Raw genomic sequence first — 6,670 nt, forward strand, 5'->3', positions numbered from 1 at the left:
GTGTGTATCCTGCATGCTTCAATGAATTTTTGTCAACGTGATTCGCATTAGAATGTTTATTCAAATGAGCACATAATTTGTTTGTCTGTGGCCCTCTGTATGTAACGACTTAAAGGTTCGACTTGATCGCATGCTTACTGAAATGGTTGCAAATATTAGAAAAAGGAAGGCAAGACCATCTTATAGTAACCTTGTATGATTAGAAAGTGAACTAAATTACAGGCTATCAGGTTGATAGTTTAGTTCTCTTATGCTCCATGAATCTTTTAGTTATCTTTAACGGTGCGTCTTGATTTGATTACCTAGAAAAACTTAAAAACTAAAATTATGATCTTTCACTTCTAGAAATAAAAACTAAAATGTAAGTAAGAAACATTCCATAAAGCCATATATAAAAATAAACTTTAATGATGAATTTTTTAAATATAAATGACATTTTGAATTCTTAAGACATAACAAAGATCTTAGGGCAAAACAGCTATGCGGATTCTAAAATATTACGAACTTTATTATATATCTTTATCATCCCTTTTGCCCTAAAAGATTTCTCAATTTGTCACAAGTTTCACATGAAACTGATCAAATCCTTATCAAACTAATGGGTATTTCGCATAAATATCGATGTGTGCAAAAGGAAAATGAGGCCTGAGCTCTTGGCATTTTATGAGTGCAATTATGTGTTCGTCTGTTGGTGTTTGTGTGAGGCTGTATGTGTGTCTGTATATAGCTTTCTGTATATGTGCGGTTGGGGAATTGCTCTTGAGGGAGTTAAGAACAGAGAGTCGGAGCGAATGAGAGTTCCTTTTGATATAAATTTCAAACAAATTACAAATAAATTGGAGTTGTCTTGGCGTCGCTATTGTCAACCATTCCTCCACTGTCAATGGCCGCTCGGTCGCCTAGTGAGGGCCCCACAAGTTATTTAAAATATGCAAATTTCCACTCTGGTTGTCTGCCACGCCCTTTGCCAGCATCACACTCCTTTTTGGCATTTATTGCTTTTCGCTTTTTGTCGACAGTTTAAAGAGACATTTACCGCATCTTCCCTTCCACTAAAACTCCCTCATCGAATCCCAGACGTTTAATTTGCCTAAGTTCCCTAAGCTCCTTTCAAAAGCCAATCACATTTGCTTTAGCTTTTTTATTATTATCCTTTTAATTAAATAAATTTGTACACACATATACATAAAGTCATGTTCAATTTATATAGAATGTGTGCACTATATATAGAACCATCTGAGATGAGTAGGAGGGATAAGCCTTTTGTCCGGTTTCCCCTCGGTTTGCCCGCTTTTTGTGGCATCTTATATTTGATTGATGTGTTGCGTGTCCAGTGGACGGTCATGCCACATGGCGCATGCCACATAACAGCCGCGTTCAGAGAGTAATTCGGGTTTTTTTCACATTTTGTAAGTCAAAGCGAGTTGATTTAATGTGAAATGGGATATTTTATTTTATTTTTTTACCCCTTTCCCGGATTTATTTATATTTTGCATTGCCTACGTTTGAGTGGTTTTCTTTTTGTCTACTTTTTATGCGGGCAATGAATATCAATTGTTTGAAGTGTTCCAATTTTACATACAGGAAATATTGTAAATGCTGTCATATTGTGTTTTTCATATGGGTAAATAAATCAAGGATATCATAAGAAGACCTTTTGCAGTTGACATATTGCGACAAAAAAAAAAAAAACAAGAATTTATTCATTTAATTTAAGAAGAATCAATGTTTATTAGGCTTTTCAAGGGCAATTTGCTGTTTTTTCTTGGAATCTACTACAAAGCAGTGCATTAACTTAAGGCTTTGTTGAGATAAACCAATAGAAATCAACATTAGTTTAAGTAATTCATAATACTATCTGTGTTATTGGCCAAGATAAATTTGCTGTTGATGACATGAAGCTGCGTCCTTAAGTCATGTTGACTTTTCGGAACTTAAATCATTCATAGTTTTAAATAAAATCTCTCTCTTCAAGTATCACAAGCCAATATAAGTTACCTTGCTTGTCCTACACGAAGAACTTTACTTTGAAACCAAAAGAAAGACATAAATAATTACACTTATTTCGCGTCTAAATTAAAAACAATTTTTTCTTGAAATTCAAAATTCGATGACAAGGGAAAAAGTTATAGTCATAGACGAAAAGGTTACAACAAAACCAAAGACATGGGAAACAACGATTTAAATGGAAAATTTCATTACATGCTTCCATTTCTGAATAAAGCTCTTCCAACTAGCTCATATGGGACCATTTAATAACTTCGGTTAACTAGGCTTAATAAAGTGTATGAAACCGTTTTAACCAATACAAATTGCCCAGTTAAAATTGTTGTAAGTGTTTATCTTTGGGGCGATGAGAAGGGTTATGGTGATGGAGTGGGATGTCCTCATGGATGGTAGGTACTAAAATCCTGACCACACGCACCACCTGTTCCTGGTGGTCGACACTTGTCAAAAAGTGTTGACAAAAACTCTGCTTCATTTTAACCCATTTGTCCGTTTCACCCTTACACCCTTACCCTCTTCTTGCCTTGAACATAAATCAATTTCGTTTTTATTGCGTATGCCGTTTGTATCTCTCTCTCTGCCTCTCTGACCCCTCTTTCTCGCACCGACACTATGCTGGCAACTTTTATATGGCCATCGCCAACCATTTTTTTGTGGCAATTTTTATGTCGTTGAGTTAATAAACCAAAAAGAAAAAAACAAAACCATCCAAATAGTTGAATGATAAATAAAAAAAAAAGAATATTTTGAAATATTTTTATAATATTTTTAAGCCCCCTATGAAATATTGCTTGCCATATTTGATGAATAAATATAAATAAATAAATATATTGCGACAATGAAAAAATTAAAAGTTATTTTAAAAGCTGCCTTTGATTTGCATATTTAATGCCATTTGCATAAAATTGAAACCCTTTCATCCACACCTTTATGCAAAGCGAAAGGGCATGCGGCAGTATAAGGAAAACGTATTCCAAGAAATTATGTTCAACAAAAACACCGTTGGAAATCAAATTAATAAACTGAATAAAACATTTTCTTTTTAATAAAAATTAACATAATTTTCAAACAATTTTCGCAAGCGATGTTTGAGAGAGTGAAAATCGTATTTAATTATTGTAACGAACATAATAACATGAAAATATTTCCTCATACTCATATTCCTAGGGTTAAAAAAAGCAATCTAAATAAACCTTGTTATTATACTTGATTCTTTATAGAAATTTTCAACGGTAAGTTAGTAAGTAATAAACACACTTGGATCCACTTAAGAATAGCAGTTACTATCACTAATTATTTTAATAATTTTCTCAAAACTTTGAAATTCTTTGACAAATATCCTCCAAAACAAGACCTAAACTAGACTAAATGTATTTTGGCTTTAAATATTTCTTTAAATATTCCACATTTGAATAACTCACTAAACAAAAGCAATTGGCGATTTACTTTCTAAATAAAGTTAACGGTTTAGTTTCCATTAATATACTTTAAATTATTATTTTGAATGTTTACTGGAAATTTTTGTATTATTAAACTTTAAGAACATACCTTTTATCATTTTAATCAGCCGCAAATGCCATTGCCCACAGTGAGCTGCAAAATAATGTGGAAAGAGAGAGAGAGGAAAATGCAAAAACGTTAAAGGGTTTCCATATTAGAAATGTATAAAAAGTTGCTCTCTTTTTATTTTCATGCTTTTTTCTGGACTGCGTGTCTGTCTTTTTTTTTTTGTTCTCTTTGTTTTTTAATAAAAAATGGCTTTGGACTTAAAAATTTGGTTGGTTTCTGCTGCTCAACAACAATATGTAAATATGGACCTAGATGCCGGCCATGGACAAGGGTCATGGGTGTGGGCAGGGATTGAGAACTGGCCATGGGCATGTTTGGAATTTAAATTTGTTGTAGAGGCTAAGCCTGGAAAAATGCGCGTCGCTTCATTTTGCGACCCAGAGTGACCCTTTTTTCTTCTGTATGTATTTCGCTTTTGTTTTTCAGTGTGACGTATCTTTTGGGGGAAGGCTAAACAATAAAATTAAATATTCTATTTAATGGCGTCGTAGCAGCCACGGCCAGACGAAGCTCACTCTATTCTCTTTGTGTCTTTGGTCTGGCCCTTTCAAGGCGTTGCATTCGTTTTTTTGGCAGACATGGGCGTAGCTATAGGGATAGATTTACAAAGATTGGTAACCTTTCAAAATTGCATTTGCCATTATATCAATTTTATGATGTCAGTTTTACTGCCTTCAGGTTTGTTTCTCGGTCCTGGCCAAAGGCACGCAAATAAAAGAAATTTTATTGACAAAAAAAAAAACAAGAGGGTTCGCATCCTTTTATATTATATATATGTAAGTATATATCTTTTTTTTTTTTTTGGTTTTATTCTAATTTTGTTCTCGCATTTCGCTTTCCTTTTTTGTTGTGGGTAAGCTTATCTTGCTTGTTCTCTTTTTTGTTTTGCGAACCCAATTTTCTTTTTTTACCCTTGCCAAGAGGGTATCATTATTTAGACCATACGCTTGACACTTGCAAAAAACAAGCCTTTGCTATCACATATTGCATTTCATACTTATCAGATAAGTATTGAAGAATTCAAATTTGTGCTGTTGGCAAAGCAAGAACTAAATTAAGTAGATAAGAGGGTTTAACACTCTACCTAGGATGCGGAGACATCTAAGTAGAGGAAGTTGGTTCAAACATACTACCACGAAATAAGTTGACATGGCCAAAGCTACATGTATGTTCTGTTTTATTTCTTCTATACTAAAACTTATTATTTCTGGTTCTATTCTTTTCTTAGCCAAGTTTAAATTTAGATTTTTGGCATGAATTTCTGGGCATCCTAGATATCACCTGTCGTCTCCATTTGCTTTTCTTTTTTAACTCGTTTGCATTGGTTGACTACGTTATATAGCCTATCTAGAATCAAACTAGTGAGTTTTGTGCATATATGTATAACTATTGTGTAAAAAGATGGTCTGGGCAATGGCAAAGGGTAACAACAGTGCGCTGTAACCGAAATTGTACCAGGACATTGATTACACATATACAAAATGTATATAACTTAAGCAGATTATTTAAGTTGCATATGTGATCAGAAGGTACTATCGAAATTTGTAGAAAATCAAAAACAAAATGCGATGACACAGATAATGCCTCTATTAAGGGACAGAAGGAAAACGAAGACAGAAAAAAGTAAAAGTTCTAGGCCATATTGAGCAACAGCATTCGCAAGGATGCTTAAATTTATGCCACAATATTCTTCTACTCAATAGATATTTAATACTCAGCAAATTTCGTTCATTTTTTTCCTGTTTGTTAATGCGCCCTCAGACTAGCCCCCCACTCGGCTTCATTCCGCAGTCACCCACGCTCCGACCACGAGGCCTGACGACCGCAGCGCAGGCCGCGCAAATATTGCCTGAAAATGTTCTTCCTTCTTTTTGCTTTTTTGTTTGTTTCATCGACATCGTTGAAGGTCGTAATGAGCGCGGCTCGTGGGGGTTGAGGTTACTTTGGTCTTTGGAGGGGATGTGGCTGAGGGTTCATTTTGTTTACAGAATATTTTTCATGTATATTTGCAGATTTTACATATTTTTTAATGATTTTCCATGCCAATCGAAAACAACGGCGTATTCATATAACTTTTTGCCACTAAATATTGTATACTTAATTTTATTACATTGTTCGTTTCGCGGTACTTAAAATTTTACTTCTTGATAGTCAACTTTTGAATAGGTACTACACATTTAATAGTTTTTTTTGGTTTAATTTTAGAATGTGTCTTTTCTTTATGATCTTTTAGGTAGGTCCTAGATATATAAATATTTCTTTTTAATTTTTGTTGACAATTTTCTCAATGCTTCCATGTTATTTTTTTTTTTGCTGAACCTTACTTAATTATAATGCAAAGTCTAGATGTTATTGACCTTTTTCTGAACAACAAATTTCTAACCAAATCCTCTCATATGTAAAGAGGTAACTTCTTGGTCGATTCTTTTGTCAACTTTTTGTTTTGAAAGGGAAACTTTTCTCAATCCCTCATCATTTTTGGTTCATTCTTAGCGTATTACAACTCACTTTCCACTTCTCTCTTCCTGTCTCTCTTTTTGCTCTTGGTTGGGGTCAGGTTCTGGGGTTGTAACTTGGGGTTGCCTGGTTGCTGGTGGCTGGTGGCTGAGCGACTAGGCAAGAGGGTGAAAGCGCGTAGAAAGTGTGGCTGCTGGAGAAAGGGGCTTGTTTTCGGGGGAGGGCGCTACATAATTGCGCCTTCGCGCTGGCAAATGAAAAATGCTCAACAATATTTGAAAACTGGGCGAGAGGAACTTTTCAAGTGTAAGAAATTTAATTTCGAAATGTAGGTTTAACGAACGGAAATTGCTCTCGCGCTTGTGGAGTAAACCCATAACCATGGCCATGGTTATTCTTGTTCTCCGTTATTGTTGTTGATTCGGTTTTCTTGGTATTTTACACCCAACAACATTCAAAATAATGCAGAAAAGGAAGAAAACGTATACATGTATATATACTATATATGTATGATTATATATACATTTATATATTTAAATTTTGCCCTTATTTTTCAGTTGGCAATTTGTTTGCTTAACTTTCTGATTGAGTGCTCGTGGCTCTGACACAGGAGGGGAAATTGAAATTAAAGAGAAAA

General features: G+C 34.4%; 1 long non-coding RNA gene across 1 annotated transcript; it reads right to left on the reverse strand.

Annotated features, from left to right (window-relative positions):
- Positions 1-5,145: 5,145 nt before the first annotated feature.
- On the reverse strand, positions 5,146-5,852 carry LOC137572321 (uncharacterized). Its single transcript, XR_011031618.1, has 2 exons — positions 5,596-5,852; positions 5,146-5,541 (listed from the first exon to the last, which is right to left on the reverse strand). It is a non-coding gene; the product is annotated as an uncharacterized lncRNA (long non-coding RNA).
- Between the last annotated feature and the right edge of the window lie 818 nt (positions 5,853-6,670).

Source organism: Drosophila tropicalis, unplaced genomic scaffold (genome assembly GCF_018151085.1).
Source record: "Drosophila tropicalis isolate 14030-0801.00 unplaced genomic scaffold, ASM1815108v1 contig_3, whole genome shotgun sequence".
Classification (NCBI taxonomy): Eukaryota; Metazoa; Arthropoda; class Insecta; order Diptera; family Drosophilidae; genus Drosophila; species Drosophila tropicalis.